The sequence below is a fragment of the Hippocampus guttulatus genome, chromosome 15, assembly GCF_054856545.1.
Source record: "Hippocampus guttulatus isolate MCC_2025c chromosome 15, RoL_Hgut_1.0, whole genome shotgun sequence".
Taxonomy (NCBI): Eukaryota; Metazoa; Chordata; class Actinopteri; order Syngnathiformes; family Syngnathidae; genus Hippocampus; species Hippocampus guttulatus.
The window spans coordinates 11,633,654-11,660,731 of NC_141275.1; the positions used below are offsets into that span (position 1 = coordinate 11,633,654).

The window sequence follows — 27,078 nt, forward strand, 5'->3', positions numbered from 1 at the left end:
GTAAGCTTAGCAAAGTGCAACGTGGAGCTCACTCTCCATGGTAAAGTATTGATCTGATTGAACAGTCGCTAACTGTAACCACGAGGCATAAGCCACTTTAAAAAAAAACCATGACGGTCGTTTTTCTCGACTGCATAGTATCCACCCAATGGTGGATACAATGAGGCCACAAAGTCATTTCCTTCAGTAATTTTAATTTTTTTTGTGTATTCTTATTGTATTCTTAGAAGATGGATACAGAGGTCGAAATGTATATAATAATTGAAAAGAGCTAAAAAGTTCAATGAGGAAGACTTCACATCAAAAAGCAAGTCATTTCTCGGGAGGATGAACCGGTCGGGTCGGGCGGGGTGGCGGATGAGTGATGCACTTTCGCGAGAACTTGAGGGGCTGGCGGCAAACACGAAGTGACACGGATGTCCTCGCCGTGGCCGTGGGATGCGAAAGCCGCGTTCCACACAAACGACAATTACCTCCGGTAAGTACGGAAAGAAATGCTTGTTACTATGCTGTAGCTCTTAAAACAAGCATTTGGGTCTGTCAGATGGATATTTTTCCTAAAGTGAATCAATAAAGCGAGGCGCGGAGGAACGCTTGAGAACTAATTGAAGCCTCAATTCATAGCATGAAAGATTGAAGTAGCCTTCAGCGCGGTGTAATGGCCGGTTGCTACAAAGGTTCCTTATTGATAGCGGCTAACTGCTGCCTGATAGTCAAAGACCTCCAAAGGCTTGAATATTACTTTGCGCTGCCTTTGAATTTAATTAAAGGGCAGGTTCTCACACTGTGTGGGTCTTTTTTTTTTTTTTTGCATGCCCTGCTAATCTTAATTAATATCACGGATTTGCAGTCAACTGCGAGTCTGTGACATTCGTTACATGATGGAGTCGCAGTAAGTGAGCTCTATTGCGTTCTTTCTTGGACAGAATGTAATCTGCATCTGGCCTCACTCTGCCCTCCCTTCTATTCAGTGAAATCACTTTTGACTTTTCTTCACTTCAGACTGCTTTGAATTATTCACACAATCTTGCAGTCCTGTTGGGGCATGTACGTAATTACTCTCTATGGCGCGGGCGAAACACTTGAGCTTCACGTCAGTTCAATTCGTAGCAGCAAAATAGTCACATCGCAATTTGTTGTCTTAATATTATAATAACAAGTAAGTTAATACTTTTGAAATATTTAGATGAAATTAGTTAATGAAAGAAGACAACTAAATATGCGCGCATTGTTTCTTAAAACTCATTCAGTACCAGCCAATTCTAGACCAAGTCTGAAAAGACGTTTAAAAACGTCTTTGGGAGTGAAGAGTTAAATAAGGCAGAGTGGAACCTCTGAAGTCAAATGCAAACATCCCTGAGGCTCATTGAAAACTCTAAATTGTCAATCCACGTGACCGGTCCAGGTTGTACCCCACAAATTGCCCCAAAACCACTCCTACAACTGTTTATGATAAAACCATAATCTATTTCTGTGTATTCCTATAAAAAAATAGTAACCAACAATTACCTGATTCCAAAATCCTTCAAGTCATGAAGTGACCATCACTCAGCGAGTCTTTCATGCCTTCTCTGTTTTCGAAGCCGTTCAATTCAAAGTGTCTTGTTTGACTTGATTCGCCGAAGACACATATTTACAGTTTTGCTGACTGAAGTACTAAATCCAGTAGTGAGACGGAGAGTCATTTGCATTGAATGCTAAGCAGCAAATATCAATCTTACAATTCAAAAGCATAACCCGGCAAACTTATTGCATATTGTCACAGCAACTCCACGGTAAATGACTACCAATTCCCTGCGATGCATTGGAAGAAATGTGAACGTACGCACGGGATAAGTGGTCTTGCCAAAGGATGGATGGCTCCGACAATTGCAGAGGAGCACTTGTACGGAGTTGATATTGATGGCACTCTGCTTTTTGCGCATAGAAAATGTGAAAAGAATATCTTAATTGCATTCGCTTACGCCAATCGTAAAAGTGGCGAATCAACCAAATAGAGACAGTAAGTCGTGACTCGACGGGCGAAGCGGTACGCGACTCCCGACCGCCGGATTGTGGCGTCTCCCCTGACCAACGGTCCGTCTGCAGTGAACACGCATCAAATGAAGTCGATGCTAAACAGGTCTTGTCAAGACTATTAGTATAGAAATCTGGTTTCTCTTGCATGATGCATCTCTGTGCTCTCTGTGTGTCTCTCTCACCCCCCCCCCCCCCATCCCACGGCAGGGCACTTCTCATCTCTCAAGGCCACATGACACGTGTGCTTCAAGAACAGCGCTCCATCGGAGAATCTGAAGAGCGGAACGTGCACCGGATTTGTTATAACAACAACGGAACTCGCCAGACATCGCCTGTATTTCTTCACAATATGTGAAAGACAAATGGGAAATAAGCAAGAGAAGCACAATGAACACGCACCGATCTTTAGGACCGTCGGTGAGCTTGAGCCGATCCCGGATGTATAGTCGATGAAAACTAACACCCCAAAAAAAATTTGAAAAAAACATTTCTGAAAAAGTATTGCTGTCGCTAAAGTCAAACGGCCATTTGAGAATTTATACTTTGTGACTTTTTCTTTTTATCTTGTACTTGAAAAATACTTCATGTACTTCAAAAAATAAGACTAATACTAAAGCTAGTGAAAAAATAACTGAATTAAAGCATTTTCCAAAAATATTTAAATGGATAAAAACCACTAAAGCTGCTTTAAAATGATCTGATTTAAACAACAACAACAAAAAGAATAACAATGAAACAAAAATGAAAAAAAAAATCACAAACTATTACTTTCCTAATTCCCAGCTATGGACAATTTAGAGTCCAATGAACCTAACGTGCATGCTTTTGGAATGTGGGAGAAAGATGGAGATCACACAAACTTCACGCAGGAAGGCCAGCGCCAAGATTCCGACAACAAAAGAGCAGATATGCCGACCCATCGTGCACCGTGCTGCCCTCAATCAAACAGAATGTTCATAAAAATTCAAAATCATAAATTTGAACTACTATTAGGAAAAACACCAACTCTCGGTATGCTCCAACTAAAAATGTGACCAAATCAATTTCTATGATAGTATTTGACAGTGATTGGTCATGCTTAGCGAAATACAAGGTTTCCAATTTGCACCGATTGTAGTCAGTTCCAAAACGGAGCGAATCAAGGCCACGTTATGACAACTTGCTTTGTAATCCCGAATATACAAATAGTAGGGCCTCAGGAGTGCTTTTTAACAGAATGAACCACCACGTAAATTTGTTGCTGTCTATTTTTGAAAATGTCTCGGAGTGAGTCATTCAGCACTCCTGCCCCGCTGTGAAATAACAGTGTTTTAATGACATGTCCTTAAAATGCTAATTTAATGGGCACATACATTCAATTGGAGCGGCACGGTGTTGGACTGGATAGCACGTCCGCCTCTCAGTGCAGAAGTGCAGGGTTCGATTCCGGCACCGGCCTTTGCATGCTCTCAACGTGCCTATGTGGGTTTTCTCCGGGTACTCCGCTTTCCTCCCACATTCCAAAAACATGCATGGCAGGCTAATGGAATACTGTAAATTGTCTCAAGGTGTGAGTGTGAGCGCGGATGGTCGTCCAGTCCATGTGTGGCCTGCGATTGGCCGTAAACCAGTTCAGGGTGTACCCCGCCTACTGCCTGAAGACATATGGACTATGATTGCTATAACCCAGTTCATGGAGAATGAGATGTGAAAAAACTAACAGTATCTTTTACACGCTGCGTTGTCTAATCCCAATTGTCCCTTGTAACTCAATGAATAAACCAACAAATGGCGATCAAAACAACGGCACCCGCCTGAAGGCTTGGGGAGGTAAATACCGTATATAATGGAACACATGGGCACATGAAGCGTGCTCCTACACATCCAAAGCATCCCGATCCAATCCCAAGTGTGAACTCATGCACAGGCTTGCCTTGCTCCATCACTCAGGTCAGAAGACTCATCTAGTGATGGATCCATCCGCTTTTTACAGGAGCCGTCATGCTCTAAATAATTCCCTCAAACCACCCTCGGCGGATACGTCTTGGTGGTTATGTGCGCACCCGCTGTAACATTATGGATGTGTTTCTGCGCCACGTTGCATTGACTACCCACTCAAAAACGTTCCGTCCTTTCTCCTTTGTGCTCTCGGCCTACTGAGTGCACAACAGACGAGGCAATGAGCGATAGGCTGCGCGCGCTGGTGGTAATTTGCATCACGCTTCACTGTTTGATGCAAAGAGGGGGGGGGGGGGGCGGCGGAAAGCTTGCTGACGAAAAGAACCAGACGGTTCCACCATCTCAAATGAGCGAGTTCTGGTTTGTAGAAATGTTTGACGTATGAGATGAAGTTAACACTCATACTAAATACAAATGGCATGAAAACAGACGATCATGGGCATTTTTTTTGGGGGGGGGGGGCGGACATTTTTGTTTGGCGGTGTGTCGTGAGATTTTTCTTAGTCTCAGACTTGCACACATTTATGAAGACAAGCGAAAAACGTCGTTTTAATGGACACCCTCAGGGAGTTATAAATTCAACACAGGGTATTTGCAATATTCACTTCAGTTTTTAATACGGTGTTTGTATTAGATGCAAGTGTATATGTTCACATCTGCGTAAGATTAGGGTTTGAAAAGACATTCTTTTTTACAAGTCGATAAACTTCTCCTAATGACCTGTCAGCCTCCAGCGGCGTTAGAATGACAAAATAACCTATAGTGCAATTAGGAATTATGATGCATAAAACCGAATTTAATAATGGGGGGGGGTAGGGGTGGGTGGTAAAAAAAAAAAAAAAAAAAAAAAAAAGCTGATCGATTAAGAACATAAACTCAAATTAAACTCCCAAACTGTGAACAATTCATCTTGAAATTTATGGAGAGATATTAAGTCTGAATTTGTCGTCTGACTTATGACATTTGAAGCCCACTTCTTTCACGCTCTATTAAATTTGGCTCAGTGAGATGATGAAAATGAATAGTTCAGCCCGAAGCCTGACGGAGGACATCTGCTACTCACTCGAAAGGATGGCATTCCTGTAAGAAAGTGGCAACAGGCCCCACCGACACACACAGAGGTCTTCAATTAAGGGCCTCGCGGAAAAACTGATAAGCTGAAGCGACTGGTACCCAGACCTCAGCTGCATCACGGCAAAATGATTGTCTCGGGTCGTATCTGTGAACCCCTCCAAGAACGTGGCTCTATAATCACGTTAACATACTCCCACACTTCACTTGAAGATGGCTCGGGTCATCATAAAAATGTTAGCCTCCAACGAAATTCTGAGATTCTGAAAGGCCCTTTGGATTTCATATTTACTTTCATTAGAATGCTCTCCGTGTCTCACATCATTTTATTTGTTTAGTATTTTTTTTCCTCTCTCTTTTATTATTGTTTTTATGGGTTTGTTTTTTTTTTTTTGCATCCAACTATAAATGCACCTGCTGCAGCAAAGCCAATTTTCTGCAATGGAAATATCAATAAAATAAATTAGCTCTAACTATCATACAAAAATGGTAAATGGGCTTTCACTCGCGTAGCTTTTCACCTCCAAGGCGATCGCAAATGCTTTGGCATCGTCTCGTCGTTCACTTCCTGATGACGTAGCATCAGGAGCCACTGGCGGTTGAGTTAACTGCTCGAGGGTAAATTCCACACTGTATCGTGCCAGCAAATTTTGGGGCGAAGAGATGACAACCAATGACAACAAAACAAATCAGACTGTTAAAAAAATACAACTTTTTTTTTTTTTGGGTGGGAGGGCAAATGAATTTGGAACAACTTTAAAATATAAATGATTGACATTTATGGCAACAATGTTAGCAAGCTGCTTATTCCTAAACAATTTACTGAGTTGTTTTTCCTTATATCCTGAAGTTGGGGCACAATACAAGGGACTGTAAGATCTTTTTTGTTGTTGAAATGGGGGGAAAATAAATTTTCACAACAGCAAAACTCGCCTCTGCGCTTTCCTCAATGCTTCTTGCACGCTTGAATGAACAAAAATACTGGACTTGAGGGATGCTCTTCTCTCCTTTCAGCAAACGGAAACATAATCCCACTCCCCTTTTAAGGTAATGGACCAGCCTCTTAATCGTCCTTACTAATGGAAATGCAAGACCTCTCTAGACATTTCATAGACAAGACATTTCCCGGGAGTGCGTCAGAATATTATTATTCTTCTTAATTTTTTGTTATGACACACCTGAAATAGCCAAGTTTTAAATGCTTGAAGCCACGGTTTTAACAGAGTTTAGTTTGTTATCTTGCGGGATTGAGTCATGGCGGAAGCTATTAAATTCTCTAGACCTATGAACAAAAGAACAAATCCAGATTTTTTTTAAAATCTTGCATAATTCTGAACAACATCCGTTAGCTTAATGTTAACACAAAATAGAAAATGGCATCGATGTTCTAACAAATAGCATCGTGTCACGGTGTTATGTCCTTTTAAGCAGCAGGTATTTAAACACAAATGCTGCAGCAACACATGTTGACAGACAACCCCCCCAACATTCGCGAGCATATATTCTCTATCCTCTGTGAAAAACAACTAATTTTCAGAAGTATACTAAGTAACTTGTGAAACACTTCTTTGTCTGTTTCTGTATGTCTGCAAAATGCCGCCCCTGGTGGCCAAGGCGCACACACCCAATAGGAGCACAATTGTAAGATTTGATATTCTGTTCTTTGTCTCCCCGGGAAATTATGAACAAATCGGATGCAAAAAGCATGACAGAAAAAAAATATGCCTGAATATAAAATGCGTGCAACCTGCCCACACTTCTTAAAATAGACTACCATGAATGCCCGCACTGTGCCGGTATAGCGTTCAACCATCACACACCGCAAGTTAGTTTCAAGTGTTCATGCCTGTGCGAGAAGATATCGGGTTGAAGTCATCCCCCACACATCTGCTGAGATACTGATGCCTGAACCGGAAGATGTGACCCCGCCTTCTTTAACAGAGAAGCAAATAAAACATGATCCTCACAATTAAAACCGGTGGCGAGAACCACAAGGTGATGTTATGAACTCGTGGAGTCTTTTCGATCCAATTTGCAACCGCACTTTCCTCACCGTATTGATGTCATCATTCATATTCCTTTTGGAGAAACTCATTTTACACTCAAGAGCCATCACAGCGCCGCAGCAATTCACAGACGTATAAAGCTTTGTTGTTTTTATGTACTATGGTTTCCTTGAATGTGGCTCATGCATTCATTACGCATGATCCCTTTTCCATTATACCAAATGTGCCATTTTATTCCGGCCGAATGTTCCTTTTATTTTACACTTCTATTTATTTGCCAGTCGGTTGTCCGAAGTATAATAAAAGGCACAACAAACCAAGCATTTTTAAAGCTTGTTTTCCTTCTCTGCTGCATAATCACAACCTCTTGTATGATTTTTCTTCCTACTTCACTTCATCCTCACTGATTTAAAAAAAAAAAAAATCGGACTCTGAACCACCATTAGTAACATGCCGCAGTGTTTTTCTTTTAAACATAATCTTATTATGTTTCTTTTTTAATTGCTATTGTGGGTACAAATACACATGATTGCAAATGTAGACTTTGTCTCCTCGGGGCAATGTAAAACATGACCTGACGTAAAGAGAAGTGCCTTTGACTACCGTACCTTTTATCCCGTGTCCACATTTGATATTGGTTTTCTTTACAGCTCCCAAGAAAAAAATAAATCATCGGGAAGATGACATGCTTTCTGTTCAATTCACTTTGTGACACCCAATTGCAAACTCGACAACACACGCAGATAACCCTGAAAGGCTCCCAAAAAAACATTCTCCCCCCCCGCCACGTTGGTAAACTGTCTGCTTGTGGCAGTCGGTTCCAATTCGGGGTACTCTGAAGAATGAAGCGTGGAATAATTCCACTGAGTCTGTTCAGCATGTGGAGGACAGTGGGAGCATGAAGATGAGGTCACCGACAGGCAAATCCTTCTGGAGTTCCAGTGGAGTGTGGATGTGGTCTACCAAATCGGGGGTCATAGCACGGGCAAGTCTCTGACAGTCTCAGTGGGAAGAGGTTAGGTCAGCAAAATACTGAAAATATCAACTGTGAAGTAACAGTGATGCCAAGAGGCACGAGCCTAACAACTCGAGGGTGAGAATGCAAAACTGCACTGACGCAGACTTCAGCAATTTGGATCAGCAGCAAACGGTAAAAATAGATCAGCACCTTCCAAAATGTAAGAACGTCGGCGGGAAGCCAGAGGAAAATGGTGGAGAATGGTTAAGGGAAATTAATTTAGACTGGGTAAAATGCTTCAAATCATTAAAAGGAAGGTTTTAGAATGTGGCAATGGGGAAAGAACATTTATGGGGAAATGGAATGCAAAAGGAATGCATTCTTGGGCCGTTTGAGAATGTTTGTGTTGAAGTGTCTAGAATGGGTTGAGAAAACAAGGGAGATTTTATTTTTTCCTCCTAACCTTCTAACACCAATTAAACACCACACAAAGATAACCATGTGCACCCCTAAATGCCATTAAAAACGTTTTCAACTGTTTCAACCTAAGTAATCATGACCAAAAGATTTTTTTGACGAATTAAGTAGCAAAATGCATCCGTTTTTAGCCATCTCAGGGGGCGGCCATTTTGCGACTTGCCGTCGATTGAAAATGACATCAAAGTTGCTCAAGGGTCAGGTAACAACCAATCATGGCTCGGCTTCAGAAAAGAGGTGATGCTCCATTGCTTAAATTACATTAAGCCACAAGTGTATCAAACGCAATTTCAGTTTTGTGTTTGCACAAATCCCGTTGCAATACAAAAGTCAATTTGCGAGAAAATGCGAGAAATTCTCCAGTGATCATTGTAACCTTCTCAATGGACATTTTATGATCTTGTGCACTCAGGTAGTGCAGTTTTTAGCCATATGGAAAGTAGATTTCCATTACCAGCCAGATATGGACTTTTAACATTTATAGGCCAACATTATGTGAAGGCAAGCAGCAGGTTGTAATGGTCAGTGCACAGTGGAATCATTTCATGCTTGATGAGAAGTTTTTTTTGTTCAGCGATACTGAAAGAAAGTCAAAATGACACTTCAATTGAATTTGAAAGTAATTGCCTTATTGCATAATCTCTGAGTGCAGCTATGCTTCTATCAAAGTGTCAGGCAGTGGGAAATGTTAACTCAGAGAATAAAACGTTTTCTAACAAAGGTTGCGATGATGGACAGTAATTTACTGCTTTCTTATGGAAGGATGCACATGAACTTTCACCCCCCCACCCCCCCATTGCTAATTCGTGTTGGACTCTTACAAAATGAAATCTTGTTCACTGACCACATGAACTGAAAATGCTCAAACGTAGTCATCTTATTGATGCGTGTAACACCCTCCACGCAAAAGGTTGAGTGATGGCCACTAGAATGCGGTGGAATAAATGCTGCTGGAAGAGAGGTGAAAGAGATTGCAGCGGTCTTTTCACGCACAGTAGTTTCCTCATGAACACACATGGAGAAAAAACGAACAAACAAACCTCCCAACAACATTATAATGACCTGTGAATTATAAGCAAGGGATTTATGTTGCACTAAAGCAAACTCATTGCTGTTAAGCATGTGCAACCCTTCAGAGCAAGCAGCAGCAACCTTACAATAAGGGTAATTGAAAATTTATCAGTGAGTTGTTTGAAGTGTTTTTTAAATAGGTCTGCTTGATCACGAGCTTTGCCTCGCCTGTAAAATCCCCCGACCATAAACGTTTGCCTGTAATAAGAGCACTGATGTAATTCATCACATTTTTCGCCCCCTTTTTCAAAGGCTGACAAATTGCTGCGTTGAAAAAGACGACAAATCCGTCGGGGGTCCTATTTTACAGGACATAAAAGTGAGTGCTAGGAAAGACATTTCAAAAGTGCAATCTAAAAAGAGCCCCGGCGTCAGCGTTTTGAGGCGACCGATTTTGAGAAGCGCTGCTAGATTGATGTTAATTGTAGAAGAAAGGTCATTTCTTAACATCCGTCAGCGGCGCGTAGCGCGTACTCCGCCGTCTTTTGAGTTCCTCAAACAAAATCACGTCGTGGATGATGTTAGAATACAAACATGCCGCGATTAGTTCTGCTAGGCGGCGTGTTTGACGAAAGGCAACATAGGGAAAAAGGGAGAGCACGACTGATGTGATATCGATGTGCTTACAGAATGTTTAAGCAAATGCAGGATATTATCCAAAACAAAAGTCCCCAGTATTTTCTTTTTAGTTAGCTTTTTTCTCCATGAATCGTTATTATATATATCTATTTTTAATCAACCTCGAATGCCACTCTTGACAACAGTGGCGGAAAATGCTGCATTAATGAGATTCCCGTAGATTCGTCTTACCGTGGCCCCCTCTGGTGAGAAAGGGCATCCTGTTGATGGCAATCGGAACAGTGCCATGCTTGTTGTGGAAATGGTGGACGTGGTGCGTGGTGCTGAGACTAGAAGACACACGTGCCGTTCCAGTTTGGATGGGCAGCACTATAATCAAGGCGAGCCAGAGGGCGAGTCTGGAACAGTAACTTAGGCCCATGCTGAGGCTCCAGCCTGTACAGGTCCTCCCAAAGGGGGCTGTAGAGAGTCTACCCATCATTTCCACATGAGCCGAAGGCTAACCACTTGACCACGGTTTGGTCTTTTGGAGTTCCACTAGAAGACCACAGGGCATCTCATAGAAACTAGGACATTGCGTTTATAATCCCTCTGCTGGCTTGGGCGCTTGGCAGCAGATAATAAAAAGAAAAATTCCCTTGAACATGTGACAAAAGTAACCCGGGATGAATTACATGGAAGCGAATCCAACTGCTTGCCTGCCTGTCTGCAAACTTATCCTAACATTTTCCCAGAGCAAAGCGTCTTCTGCGCAGCATTAAAAAGCATCCACTTAGACAGCGGGGTATCCAAGGCGTCGGGTAGGCGCACATCCAAATGAAAATAAAAACAGATGGATCCAATTAAAGAGGAACGCCGCCGAAGAAAATGAAACATCTAGGCGTGAAAGGCGGCGGCGGGAGCGAGCTTGAAGCGACAAGAATCGCGATGAATGTCTCCATCGCCCACAGGTAGAGCTGGAGGGCAGCTGAGCCTGCCCACTAAGACGAGCGCCCCTCCGCCGCAGACATCGCACACGTCCGTGGGAAAATGGATCATTTCACTCGACCAAACGGATAAAAAATAAGGGCAGGAGTAAAGATGCTGACGATTAGGGGCGATGCGGGCACCAGCGCTTTTCTCCCCCTTCAGCCAGTGATGGGGAAGAGAACAGCTCAGGAGGAAGGGAGGGAGGAGGCTGGGAAGGAGGAGGGGATGGGGATGGGGGCGCTAGATGAGGTATAGATGGAGCAAGAGAGCGAGCCACATCTGCAGCGGCGCAGTAAAGGGAGGAAAATCCAGAAAAATAAATAAATGAGCTGCTCTCCCTCTCTCTCTCCCTCTCTCAGCAGCTCCCTCGGAGTATGCGGCGAAATTCCGAGCGAGGCGCGCCGGGATGCTGCTTTGCCTTCCTCCTCTGGTTGCTCCACCTGCTCAGTCTCATGCAGCAAGATTACTGCTGCATTCCCCTCATGCTGCTGCTGCTCCGCTTCCCCTCTCCAGTTACCTCATCTATGACAGGTCTGCGGCGCTGCCTCGTTTTTTTTAACCTGACAACTGCATGCATCTAACAGGAGCTTCTCCTCCAGCACAAGATGAATGAGCTCAGGATGCTGCAGCGCATGAAAAAAAAGAGAAGCTGATTAAAACAACAACAACAAAAAGGATCACTGATTTATCATCAGGAATCTAAGAGGAGCAAACTCTAGGACAGCCTGAAGTCTCACTAAAAAGAAGCCAACAAAAAAAAACAGTTTGGAGTTCTAATAATAACGCCACACAAGAGCATCTTCGGGAGGCATACTGTTGTCAGCATGTGTGTACGTGTGTGTGTACGTGTGTGTGTGTGTCTGAAAAGCGAGTCTGCGAGCAAATAAGCGGAGGAGGGAGGGGCCCCCTGAGGGGTGGGGGCCAAGGATGAGCGGTAGCGAGCAGGGAGGCAGGGGCAGGAAGAGAAGGGGTGGCCACAGCACACAGCATTGAGAGGGAGGTGGGGGGGCTGTTGTGAGTGATTGTGGTGGTGGGGGGGCGGAGGATAGTGAAGCAAGGAAATGGGTTGTGTGAATAAATACAGAGCTCGCAGGTCCTGGCAGTAACACGCAGGAATCATACTGCAGAGGAGGAGCCTGATTTAGGTGAGCTGTCAGTATTGTTACAGAAACGAACACAAGGCCACTGATATGGACGCGCTGTTAACACCGAGAACTACAATAGGCCTGCGGGATGGACGCCGAAATATTTGACAGTTTTATATGATGCAGCTTACAACACAATCCACGTGCAGTTAAAAAAAACCAAAAAAAAAAACAAAGATATATGATTGGAGCGCCAGGGCTACAGTGGTTTGTCAATGCGGCGGCTCCTTCGACGTCAATATTACGCCAGCTTCGGAAAAAGTATTGGGAACGCCACTTCATCAACCAATTCATTAGTCAGGATTGGGCTAGCGTTCCCTGGAGCGGCATGGTCGGCACCACAGCAGAAAAAAAAAAAAAAAAAAAAAAAAGAATACGTTGACTGTCTGATGTGCATTGCTACATCTAATATATGAGCCGGAACATCGCACAGACAACCAATCGTATGATTCATTCGAAAACTTCACAACTGCAATAACATTTTTGCTGTCTCGCAGGCGCAACAACATCCATCAAAAATATTGCTTGGATTCCCATTTTGGCTCGTGCTACAGTACATATTCATGTGGCCAGTTGGATTTTGTAGGGCACGCTCCAAAGTGCTCCCCCCCCAAAGAATCAACAGCTGTTTTCAAACTTTGGTAAGAGGTCGCAGCTGCCCAAAAGGCAGTTAAAGGATAGGGAGAGTCGGTAGGACACAGTCAGACCAAGGTAGCCATCGCTTAAATTTTGTGACCACGCTTGTCACCTGTGTCTCAAATCATCTTTCCTCATTGAAATGAATGGATATGCTTTTAATACGTTCCAGCCTTCCATTCAAAAACAAAAAAAAACTTTTTCACAAAGAAAAAAGCAGCACTGTACTGTAGCAATTTATACATATTTACAGTCATAACTACATTTCGCCCCTTTTTTTTGTTTGCTTCAATTCGATTGAACTTGTACTTCTGGTGACACACAAAGAAGACTTTAACAACCCACTCAGTACGATGAAGTACTATTTTTGGCAAAGGATAAAGAATTTATGCCTGTGAGTCAGATTGACCGTCGACACATTAGTGACCTTTGACTCAATAAATAAATACATCAATAAAATCACACAGACAAACGCCAAAACCACTGAAACAGTACACTTGTACACTTGATCTGGCTATTTGTCCTTCTTTGATTCCTATAGTGCAGCATTCACAAAGATAGATTGCACACCTTGAGGGACTGAAGTGCACTCCCACTCCTGCCTCATTTGTGAGAGTGTAAATATTTCACAATATTGTGTTCGCTGCTCGTGCTCGCCCAATCAATTAGCTGCAATGTTTTTCTGTCGTGTTCTCTCCTATCTGTACACAAGTCAGCCCTCGGAAAGACAGCTCAGCAGCTCTCATGCCGCGCAGCCATGCAGGACTTATTCTTAGCAATGACTGATTCCAGTTCAGACAAATCTCGACAGTTTTTAGGAGCCGGTTATTTCTTTCAATGTTGGAGGTGGGGAATGTGATGATGGGGTGAATTGGAATCCGGCGACACTTGAGAGATGAACGCATTATGGACAATAGAGCCAGAACGGGGAGGAGGAGATGGAGGTTTGAGGCAGCCTTGCAAAGAGAGACGCGGGAGAGGGACTGCGGCTGTATCAGCTAAATCACGGTCGATAGAGATATCAGCTTGGGATTGCCGAGTTGCTTGAAAGGACACGCAAGGAAACAGGAGGACAGAGGCAAGCCATGCGGCACCACCTCACGCGGTGATAAGAAGTCGACGCAGGCTATTACTCATGCTGGGGAGGAGGTGGGGCAGCGAGGGCCAGAGACGCTGATTGAACAGAAAAGAACAGAGGAAGGCTCGTGCTTCACGTTCGAGAATGACAAGAGACGACACCAAATGTATCAGTTTGCGTAATTCAATTAACGGATGCAGATTAAGGGGTCAATTTAAACAGATTTGCCTCTCAAAGTGGAGTTTTGCAAAGCCTGTATTTTTGATGGCTCTTTGTTGGTTTGTTTGCTGGATTTAATCAAAATTCAATTATTATTATTTTTTTTAATTATACAGAATTGCTCCGTGGACCTCCACAACAATTGTCAGATTTTTTTAAAATTTGTAAATTTTTAAATAAAAACCTTTTTTTTTTTTACACATACCCAACATTGCTGTGCGACTTTTGAATCACAGCATCTCCATAGAGTCAAGCTATATAAAATCGCAAACTGCAAATCCCACTCCCGAGCAAGCCTCCGATCCATTTTGGTACAAAATTTCCCACTTGACTGGAAAACAGCATCAAGTCACTCGTTGTGAACCAATAACCGACAGCTAGCTCTGTCACTTTGTAATTTGCAATGCAATTGTCATCCTTTGCAATAGAATTGTAAACAAACAATGTGAGACTTGCAACGCGTGCCGTACATTATCCAGACCCAAAACTTTCCCTGACCTCATTTCTAACTTTTAATTGAACGTTCCCGTCATTGTGTCTGTACCCCTTCCTTTACATGTTAATACAGGGCTGCAGTGACTTTTTTTAGTGTGAAAATGTAATGATACAAGCACAGAAAATAATCCTCTAATGACGTCAAAGGAAAAGTCAGTGTCAATTACAGGCAAAGCTCCAACCCAATCTTAATTTAACTCGGCTCACAGCTCAGGACGGTCATAAAATAGCCCCTCGCCGAATTTCACAAGGAACTCTTTACCGCAGACAAAAACAAGGGAGCTTTATTTCCTACAGAGCTGTGTTGCAGATGTTAAGCGAGTTGATTTATGGCCTACAACTCGCGGAGTCAGCTTCTCCAAGCTGGTCTTTCTAGGCAGCGATGATATCTTGGTGAGAGCTGTCTAGCATGAGGGGGTTGCATTCATCAATTGACCTGCTTGAGGATCTGCAATGAAAGCAGCCGCTATCTGGACAACAAAGTGGTGGAGGTGGTGGGATGGGGGGGGGCTCCATTTAAACAGTGACGAGTTTAACCTTGGGTCGACTTGGTCAGAAGTCACACTTTCTTGCGCAAGCAGCACGGTCAATTAACACACACTCCTGACTTGCTGGCGCATCAAACAACATACTTGATTTATGAGCGTCCATTTGTCAACATGCTGTATTTTTCCAAGGAATTCCAAGTGATTATTCGAGGCGTTTTTTTTCTTGTGGGATTGTTCAGAATCTGTCATCAATGCGGTTGCAGACAATAAAATCAGAAGAGGAGAATTTCGCCTGAAGGCAGTCGCGAATGTACTTTCATCTTATAAAGCAGCCTGGCAGGTCATTGCTAATTTACATAATCAAGTTAGCTGCACATACAGCGTGCGCACGTACTGTACGTGCCTTCGAGTCGCCAATTTATGATTGGCAGCAATATCGAATGTATATCGTTTCGCAAAACATCCCTACGTTTTGAACTTTCTTCATGCATATTGTTAACTGTTGACATTTTATGTTGCCTCCTTCTAATGTGCTGTAAGGCTATTAGCATAAATGCAGCTGAAAATTCTGTGTGAAAAAAACAGTTCCACAAATAAGGAGTTTCAGTATAGAAAAAAAAAAAAGTTGCCTGGGATAATACACATTTTGAGTAGGTCGGCGTGTGTGTTATCAGGCTTCGAGTTAAAACAAACAACAGAAATTTAAGTTTACTTTCGAGCTCCAACAAGCAAATGGCACCGATCCGCTCTGCCCCCTTACCTTGTAGCAAAGGCTATCGCAAAACCTGCAAAATGATACAATGCGAGAGGACATGTAGCGCTGACTTAAGAAACCTAAATTGCACTGTTTGTTCTCAGGAGGATCTGTTAGATGAGATTTTTCAGCGACATCCAGTCTCACCCGGGGCGGTGAAGTAGCAGGATTAATCATAGCACTTTCAGATTAATTACTCATAATGCCAGCACGCTCTGCAAGGCATAGCCTGCAGTTGTGATGTTTGGTTGATTTCATTAGGCTCAAAGCGACAACACCTAAAATAAGTCTGCCTTAGACAGGAACGTGGGGGAGGTGGGGTGGGGGTGGGGGTGGGGGTGATTGTGAAAGTGCTGAGAAGCAAATCATCTCCACACATGTAAGAATCTTGTAGGAACAGGTTGTACACAACTGTACAAACACAGATAGTCGAAACATTGCAAACAACAAACAATAAGACATCGGGGAGGATTCATTGTGCAGTTACAACTGCCGAGTTAAATGTTTATAGGAGATCTGTGGATGCACACAAGCTCTCCTCTCCACCTTAATTAAAATGATATTTTGCCCCCCACACCCACCCCACCCCACATGGCCCACATTTCTTCCTAAAAAGACACCGCATGTGACAGCGCTTCGCATTGTTGGCTGCACATGGCGCTGGCATGAATAGACTCCATTTGCTTGTTAAGTTGAGCTGACTCGCCTCTGCAAGTCTCTCAGAACAGAAGAACGGCCCCATTTCTCCACGACTGAGAAACTCCAGATGACAAAAGGAATCGTCGGACAATTTCGCCAACCCCCAGGTGCAAGATAGTGGAATTTGTGAGAAAGTAAATGGCGCTTTTAACATAAGGATCATTTTGTTCCAAACCTTCCTTTCAAAGCAGACATAAACACAAGAAAAGGCGGCCACTGCAGCCGAAGAACATACAACAACAGGCAAAAAATATGTATGCTAGGTTTATTCACGGGGGCGCATTTTCTGCCGCTCAGTGAGTGTTTGATATTATCTGCAAGCAGCTAATTTGGAATTAGAATCAAATTTATTGCCATTGCATATTAGCTATGAAAATCACAGTTACAACCCGCTCAAAAGACATCAAAACGATGACCAACAAAGGGAGACAGAACGGGAGAAACCCCACGCCCCCTCCCTCCAAAACAAAACATTGTTTCACACTCAGCCCGATCTGTCCACAGCAACACAGTGTAGGCATCATCACAGAAGAAGAAGATCAACAAAGGAAACTAGAAGATCCACCGCAAAGACGTCACATTCTACACCTTGAGACTATTCGGTTGTCAACAAACCGTCACTATTGAGTAGACTCGATCAGAGAAGACAGCCTTCAAAATAACGAGAAACGCCATCCACCATAGAAGAAGAAAATATATATTGTACTATATATATATGAGTGAAGAAGCAAGAGCATCCACAAGATAGAAACGATACAGCCTCCACAATGGAAGAAGGCAGAGCCTTCAGCATCGCGAGCTATGAGAGAACTACTTTTAAAACCCGCTCATGATTGATGCCGCCTTGAGCAAGACACCTCTCAGTGGCGTGTTTGCGAGTGTGTGTGTGTGTGTGTGTGTTTACTACCCACACATGGTTGAAACACATGGTCATATCCATCCTTGGGGATTAACCTATAAGAAGCACGGTATGAATAAGAACGATGGCATTGGGCCAGGACCATTTGCAGAATCAACAGACGCCGTCTTCGGTGCGCGGAGGAAAGAAGCGTCAAGGTGGCTTCTTTTTGGCCAAATGTCTACGCATTGAATACAAGCTGTCATGATGCACATCAGCATGTCTGAAAATAGAAACGCAATTTCAAGCGTTTGTTGAATGGATCTGAGGCAAGTAGCCTAATAAAAAGGATGCTATCTTTACTGTTTGTTAACCCAGCTGCCTTGTGGAGAACCAGCCCTCAATCAACGGAAGCCCTTTTTGGATTTGAGAACATCAGCAATTTTGCATCTTGCAGCCGGAGCAAAATAAAACGGAGAGGCGTGCCATACTGCAATTCATTGTGTGTGTGTGTGTGTGTGTGGGGGGGGGGGCTAAACCAATCTTTTTATTTTTCAATGAACATAACTGAATGTGAGTGAACACTGTATCCAAAAGAAATGAGTGCGATGGAAAAAATGTGCAGGTTCTTTTTTTTCTTCTTCTTTCTGTGCTTGGCTTTGCTGTGCTGTGTATTTGTTTCATGGTGACCAGGGAGGGAGCCAGGAACAAATACAGAGGAGATATGAAGAAATGAAAGGAGCGCTGGCGTGCACGAGAGAAAAACAGAACGACATCACAAGTGATTGTATAAGGAATTCTTTTTTTTTATACATATATTTTTATTTAATACAGTGTTAGATGTTATCATAATACAAAACCTGCTGCCCTCAATGTAAAGTTTATTGGATTTAGTATAGTACGAAAGCAACAGCGGTGGTAAACTCAGTTCATTTAATGGAGTCGGGTTACTCTGGGTCACTCACTAGAGAGATCTGGTTCGCTTGAGTCACTTGAGTCTGTTGTTTTTATTTGACGTTTCAGTTCGGCGGCAACATGTCTCCGCATTCACAGGCTTTATTATTATTATTTTTTGCCTCCTTTGAGAATTTTTCAGTGCATTTTAAGAGCCTTTAGGGCTCCGCACGCAAACGTCACATGAACAAACTCAGAAAACAGGTGAGCGGTGACGTTACCTGAACCCTTAGGCACTGTGATGTCATTTTCAGTCGACACCAAGAGGCAAAATGGCCGCCCAATTAGGTGGATAAAAACGGTATCATCTTAATTCATATTTTACAATCTTAATCGGAATACAGTGTGTTAGAATATTGGATGCGCATAGCACAAATTGTTGCCAAGAAAATATTTGGACTTCACTTCCTATTTGATCCCCTCTGCTTTACTGTCATTGTGTTTCACCCCAACCAGAGTTTGAAAGTTTATTTCGGCCACAATGGAGAACAGCGGCTGTAAGCGTAAAGACGACCATTTCATCGCATGTTACTCCTGAACCTTTTGCCCTCCACCCCCAAATTTCTAGACCACTTATTGTAGCTACAGCAAAATATTTCTAGCTTCACCAAGGACGTTACCCTTTCACGCTCAGAAAAGCAGTCGCGGAGCTTCCTATTGTTCAGAACAACACTTTTCTGGATTTAAGCAAAGGTAACTGTGCTTTAAAAGAAGAATTCTAGGTTGCGCAACCAAGCAAGAATACATGCTATGCTAACCATCGAGTCCTTGGACAGGAACATGTTTGATTTGCAGTCATGCATTGTAATCCGGTGTTTGGAAAGTTAACCCTGCTCCGTTAGGGTTGCCATAGCAATAAGAGAGAAACTAGGTTGCCTTGGCAGAGGCTCGCACTCTCATTGTGGTGTCTGGTTTTCTTCAGCTAAAAATGCCATGCTTTACTTTCTGCATACGTGAAATAGAGCCGAGGTTAACTTTCTGCACGCGAAATACGTAATCTACTGTTATTAATGAGCAGGCCGAGGCTAAATGAGGTGACGTTATAGTTTGCCGCAGTGTGCTATAGGCCGCCGCTGTGACACGAGTGCATCGAATGCCTAAATGCTTCAATTTTTCATTGCACCGAGTTATAATTTTATCAACAAAAACAGCGTGAGAGCTCGGAGGATGCCGAGGAAACGGCATCTAAATGATGCATAAGCGCGGCGGCGGCGCGGTTTGCGAGTTTTGGGACGAAGGAAGACGGACAGACTGACGGACGGGCAGATGCGAGGCTCGCAATGTGAGGGCCTCTTTGTGCGCACACTGTCTGCTCTTTATGATGTAAACTGAATGTAACCTTTCTCCCCTTCCGCACAGCCCCTGCAGGAGTCACCGGGAAACCCTGGACCCCCCTGGGGGGTGGGGTGCGAGCGGTTGGCACAGACCGCCATTTATCCGAGGTTCAGCTGCTACGTGTTGTGGGTGTTAAATAAAACGTGCCATGTTCCCGCGGGGAGGCAGCCACTGAGGGGGAGTCAAAGCAGGGCGGAGGCCGTTCACCTGCTTAGCTCTTCTTGTATCAACGGCAGCACGCTTTTAAAAATTTTTTTTGAGGGGATTCTGCTTCGGAAACGAGAGAACGAACTGAGGCAATTAGTCCTTACAGCCGCACCCTCCGATTTATCTTTTGGTTTATTTTGTATTTCTGAGCACCCGGGGCTCTCACTGAGCCCCTCGGAGAAGCTTGAGCCCCGCTTGTACATTGTTAATGTTGAGGGGACGGTGTGAACGCCGACAGACTCTTTCATGCCAAGGCCAATATGTGTTCGTCCGATTTAATGGGTGAAAGTGTGAAACACGCTTCCACACCAAGACGACCGTCGACGCGATATCGATTCGAAACGATTGTTTTGTATGTCCACCCACGTAACATTTATAGTGCTCATGCTGAGCCACAGCTATGCACACAATGGTGAAGCCCCTAACCCACTTGTGCGAGTGTTTGCGAAGGCAGCGAATGTTGCGTTCTCGTCAAGGTTTGTTCAAGGTCAGAAATGTTCGCCAAACGGTTGCCGGGCAGACGCCGGTACTGTCTTTGTCAGAAGGAAATTTTGGACATTCACTCACACACACACGCACACACACTGGGATAAAGCAAGGAAAATGCACTTGCTCAGATGAGTTAACACACACTGTGCTATATATAAGAGATCATTCAAACAGCTTCTCATGTGGAGATAAAGAAAAAAAAAAGAGTTTCTAATTCTCTCGTATTGTGTTAGTGACAAATGAGGGAAAACAAGATGAAGGCAGATACGTCGGGGGTGGGGGGCATCTAGATAAATGAAGACCACATGACTGGCGGATTAATAGGCAATGGGAACAAATCTGGAACAATAAGACAGCCACCAAACATTTCTAAAGATGTATTTGTTATCTTAGACACCTTGTGAAAGCCTGATATAGTTTTCTCCAATGTTGGGAAAAACACAGGATGCCAGGAAGGCCAATTGAGAAGGTACATGTTTCTAAAATGCAAAACAAAGAGCCTTGCAAAAACCAAATAGTAGGAACAAAAAAAAAAAAAAAAAATGTAGCACTTGAATAAGAGAGAAAAGAAAGCTTTTTCCTGCTCTGAGAAGAAAAAAAACCCCACAATCGTCCTCATTCCTTCTCGATGGATTTCAATAGCATGCCATTGCCTCATGTTTGCAGCTTGAATGAATCACGGCGCATGAATGGCCGGCTTCGTAATGGCTTCTGAATCAATTATTTACTCAACACATTAATGAAGAAATGACATCCTATACCAGTTATATTTCTCGTCAAAATAATGCAAGGACGTCCATTCTGTCAATGTTGTGATTCTAACCTTATTGTGACATACTGTAACTCTTCTGCAAGATATCAAAAGTACAATACTATCACCCTTCCATATGCAACCCCCCCCCCCCCCCCGCTCTCTTTTATGAGGGGCTTGCAGACGCAATCTGCCTTTAAGGTGCAAATGTGCTGCCAGGTAATCACAGTGTCTGAGTTCGATCACAAGTCACAAATTTTCAGCCCGAAGAACCACGGATGTTGACAGTGGGAGTCAACTTGCTGGCATCGCAGTTACATTTCTCCTGATGAGTGACTCTGATGCCCCAATCGCCGGCACGAAATGACTAAGTGTTTAATTAGTGTTCTCAATAGGAGTCCGTATCTCTCACTCATTTCTGCTGGATGGAGAATGTATTTATTTAAGGTAACATGACTGTGGCAATGAATAGGAAATATTTCGGGTTATATATATAACACATGCCAATTGTACGTATTATTGCGGTTATAAGGCCCAGATTGTTTTTTTTAGCTCAGCTCATCTTAGTGCTCTGCGCTCCCACAGCGGCGGCGCGGGTTCGGTGCCAAGGTTGGATTGTTTTCGATAAAATAGGGCTAAAAAGGTAAATACGGTCTTTTAGAGTTTCGCAACACGACTTTAAGTGCAATAGAAGGCAGGATACCAATTTAAAGCACATCATCTTCCATTATACACGGAGAGTGAATCACAAATTAGCCTCTGTTCACATCATTCAAAAAGAAGAAAAGAAAAAAACCCCCAAAGAAACAGCGATTGGATTACTTGCTGTTGCCATGGTTGCTACCTGGGCACTCGTTGCGTGCAGCTAGCGGCTAGTCGTTGGCTGCGAACGCTGGAGACTTGTGTCGCATCATACAATGATTGGGTACTTAACTCGGGGTTTCTCATCATCCTAAATTATTATTATTTGGTAAGCTTTTATCTTGAAGTTAGCCTTTGCGTCGGCGGCATGTCTAAACGATCCTGCACACACCAAATGAACTGTTACCCGAGGCAGAAAAAAAAAATCCACTATCGTCATTTTCGAGGCACCTGAATTACCCAAAGACTGATTTATTTTTTATTTTTTGTTCCCCAACCAATCCGCCGACCTGAACTATGATATGCGATCCATACGGATCAGGGCGTGGTTGTCATCGGGAATTTCTGGAGATTCCTGAACGGCTGGTCCGTTTCACGGTCGGTCCAACCACGCCCAATCCACCACCCCTGTCGCTGATGTCGTTTCGGCACATGAAGCCTGCCGACCGCTGACGGAGAATCGAGAGCGGCATAGATTTCTGTGTGTTTTAAACCGACACTCTTAAGATTCGTCTTCATCTCATTGAAGATTCTGCGCCGTGCTCTTGCAGCCATCTTTAGAGGACAACCACGACGAGGGAGGGTAGCAACAGTGCTGAAATCCTTCCAATTCGAAACAATCTGTCTTACCATGGACAGATGAACATTAAGGCTTTTAGAGATGCTTTTGTGAGCCTTTACAGTGTCATTGTAACTATTCTTTGGTATGCGGCGTGGTTCCAAATGGGCAATGCTTTATCCAACACCTCCAATCTCATCATTGATTGAGCTGAATGACTCATGACTCCCGATTAGCTCTTGGAGAGGTCATTAGCGTCTGGGTTGACGGACTCTTTCCACCCTGCACTTTGAATCTTTATACGATGTGCTCAAATCCAATATGAAAACACAATTGTTTGTCCATCGTTAGTTTACGCAGACTGTTTTTGTCTCTTGTAAGTTAGATGAAATTCTGCTCACATTTTGTGACCAATTTTGTACGGAAATTCAGGTAATCCCAAATGGTTCACTTAATTCTTGCCACTGTATTTCCTAAAATCTCATGATTTAAAAAAAAAAAAGTAACTATACTTTATTACAGAGGTGTAAATATACCGAGATTTGCTGGTGGATGGCTGGTATAAAGATATGAACTCTACAGTGCACAGGAATGACGACCGGATGTTACAGAAAATAACTTGCGGATTGATGTTCGTGAGTGTCGTGTGTGATGAATATCGTGAATGCTGATTGTCTTCCTTTTTCTTAAAACACTCTATAAAAACCCCAACTCCCACTCCAGGCGTCCATGTATGCAGGCTGAGTCATGTAACCGTGTGACTAATATCAAGTAACCATTGCCAGAGCCAAACACAACTGGTGCTGTGGCTTGGAATTATCTTTATTTGTTCCACATGCACAACGCTGTCTGTGTCACTTTGCATTCTAATGAGCTGTCAGTCTATTAGTCGATTTGAGACGCACTGTCCAAAGGTTGCAGGAAAATAATTAGCTAATTCGCTTTTAAATAAAGGCTTTCTAATGATGACAATTTGTGAACAAAATAATGAGGGGGAGGGGTGGGGGCGGGGGGCTTCTTTTGCTGTGATTAGCTGTCGGGTGTTTTCAGGTGTACCGTGCCTCTTGCCATAAAGTCTGCTGGGAAATGATCCAGCTCACCCTAATGGCAAGTGAAAACGGAGGAGAGGACGGATTCTGTCATTAGTAGCTGCTTTCATGCAGAGATCTTCATTAAAATGGTGCATCAGAGCCATAAGAGAAGAACTTGCGTTTATGTCCCTTTTACACAGAACCCAACGACCCTTTGGACCAGGTAGCAAAATACACCTGGAATGTTTCCTGGGACAACACAGGAAAAAGGAACCACGCAGTGAAAAGGGACATTGCCATTTTTCTTGACGGACTGCCTGCCAGAAATTATGCGACTGCACTCCTTCATATTTAGGTATGCTGTTTAAACAAACAAGAATGGTTTCCACGGATTTAATTCTGAGGGCCAACAGTACTAAGAGCAATGCTCAAGTGGCTCTTAAGGGAATGTTACATTTAATTCTGTTACATGAGCCTCTGATGACATAACCTTGTCATCTTTGGTTTTTAGGCTTTCGTTTTTGGACAAAGAGTGAAGAATGTGCTGTTATTTCTATCAAGCACACATGCCAGTGAAATGGATAATTAGGTTGGAGTAAATTGCTGGGACTTAGCCGTTTTCATTAATCCCTTCCTCTATTATAGCAGCCTCCCACTGCTACTTATCAAACATATAACAGGGGCCACGTGAAGCAAAAGCCAATCTTCTTTGCCCAAATGTGTATGGGCACATTAGAACTACACGGAACCTGTTTTTCTAGGACACACTTGCAGCCTATTCCTTGCAGCCTGAAAAAGTGCAGCACATCATCACATCAGGCTTTTTAATGTGAGAAGCAAGGACAAGGCAGCAAAAAGTAAGCCGAGGAGACATGAACTGCCTCGGGTACATCTTCTCTTTTCACATCTATGTAAATGTCAGAACTTTTACTCTTGGGCCTAAAGGGCCGAGAAGCTGAAAAAGTGCTGTGAGATTGTGACCTGTGGAGGATTATGTGTTATTGTTCGGCGTTTTACTGGAGGACAAGTAAATGTGAGCTTAAGTCTTGCACATCTGAAGTTTTCTACCTCGGAAATGGAGCTGCGAAAGGATATTTCGGCCCTTCGCTTGGAAGGAGGGTTTTCCCGAGAGAAAAATAAAATGTAAAAAAGGGGCAAGCGATGAGAATCGTGTTGATAAAACATGGATGGATCAAGATCGATAAATCACAAAGGATGGTCGACAACTGAAACAATTGGTGTTGAGAACCAACATTAAGATTTGTCACAAGCATCAAATATCACTAAAGATGGCTTAATGTTCTGACAGCCCTCTTAAATATGCTTTCAGATAAAATGAGATTTGTGACCAGTGCAGTACCTTGTCTCAAATCATTCATTATGCGGGGCTCTTGGCGTGCTACAGATCCGTAACACCAGACAAAACATTGTTCAGCCGTTTTGTTACAGGGGGCTACTGATTTTATGTTTCAAATTAACTACTTCATACATAATCGGTAGCTCGGAAAAAAAAAAATCTGAGCCTTGACGAGGATGATCCACAACGGTGTGCTCAAAGTGATCTTAAATGTTAATGTCGAAAGATAATTGGTTCAGGAGTGTACTGCGAGGAATCATCGAGGTGCTGATTTCGGCTTTGACTATCTTAACTTCTTGTTTTTCTCATTGGAGTGGATTGAGATATGCTATCTTTAAAAAAAAAGAATGTTTCTTTCTTTTGCATACACTGTTGTATAAAAAAATGGTTCATAAGCGGGTCGCTATCAGGTTGCTGACATGAAGTTGCAAATAGCTAGCTAGCTAAAATCTAGCTACCTAGCTAGCTACCAGCTAGCTAGCTAGCTAGCTAGATATATATTGCTAGGCATAAACAAACGAAAATAAACAAACGTAGTTTCTGATGGATGCGATAACATCCATCCATCCATCTATCATTATTTGATTCGCTTATCCTCAAAAAGGTCTGACATATCATGGTAAATTTAAATTGAGATATTCTCTTGGTTTTACTGCCAACGTATGGTGGTTGAAGCATGGTTTGAAGATTAAAACGCTACTGCTCCCGTCCGTATGCTTACTTGGCCTCGGGCAACTGGTGCACGGAAAAGTGCCAGCAAGGATGAATGAGAGGCGCGTTGTATTCTGAACGAGTGCCAAATAAATGCAGAGCTTTTAATTAACTTGAGAGTCGATTACCGTAACGCGCCGCGAGCAAAGCCTCTACTGGGTGGTTGGTTCTTACTTGAGTGAAAAGTAAACAGCGATGACTGAAGTATCGTTAAAGATGACCTTTTACAATAAATAAACGAAAAGCAGGAAGAGTCGGAAAGTACACATTTGCTTTGTATTGGAGACATTCCATTGCTCGTGCAGAAAATAATAAAGAGCAGGAGGCCTGGACCAGAGATTTTGTTTTTCAGGGGATCTTTAAGTGTTGGATGCTTATGTATATCGTGTGATATCAAGTAGTCTAAGGTCCTTCAAAACTTGGATTTGACACATATAATTTAGCAAAGAATCAGTGACTTAAAAAAACCCTTAACGTAATAATCCAAAACTTGGAATTGACACATATAATTTAGCAAAGAATCAGTGATTTAAAAAAAACCTAAACGTAATAATCCCCCTTTGCAGGGCATGTAAGTGATGGACAATTATGTCTACAGACATCCATCCAGGTTATAAAAGGCTCAATTAATACTGCAATTTGCATGCTACACTAAACCTGGTGCCGGGAATTTCTAGGACCGTGAAATAACACCGCTGAGAGAGCCAGACTTGCTCTGTCACACACAATATGCCGCCTTTAAAAGTAATCACTCTCGATTACTTTAAATGCCTTCTAAGAAGCAAAGTGCATATTTTAAGTGTGCGTTGAAGGACAAGTAAACGTATGCCCGTAATGCTCGACACACATGGGACCAAACAATAACTAATGTACACTTTCTTTTTCTCTTCCAATTGAGAATATGATTCCTTTTGCTGCTGTTGCAATGGTAACAGTAATCAGTCCGACAGGAAGAAGGTAAGGGCACCTCCAGATTCAATCAAGCCACAAGAAAGGGAGACTGGTGCATTGAAATTGGATGAAAATGTGCGAGGTCTGATCCCAGCCAACGCAATTTTTCTATTCTGTTTCGATTCCAGCGGGACAGCACCTCCTTGACTTGGATGTGTGATATGTTCTCCCTTTTTAACATCTTTGAGATCTTTGCAAAACATATTTTTGAGCTTCTGTCTCAAAGCACAAGATGAAGGCTGAGACTCGATCCTGGATTATCCTTGTGGCCTGTAGGACCTGTAAGGCTCACTCTCAAATAATAGTTAGAGCATAAAAAGGGGATTTGTTTGAGCACTCCGACAGGGAACACTCCCATGGATAAACTACGCCATTGTAGTTTTGACATAAATGAAACCAAAGCGAGATAAAAGAGCACACTAACTGGCATGT

At 43.0% G+C, this 27,078-nt stretch overlaps 1 protein-coding gene across 7 annotated transcripts in view; it reads right to left on the reverse strand.

Annotated features, from left to right (window-relative positions):
• The window catches only part of LOC147193877 (neurexin-2-like), a 124,764-nt gene that overhangs the window by 21,525 nt on the left and 76,161 nt on the right, over positions 1-27,078 (reverse strand). The gene's annotated exons all lie outside the window — the stretch shown is intronic.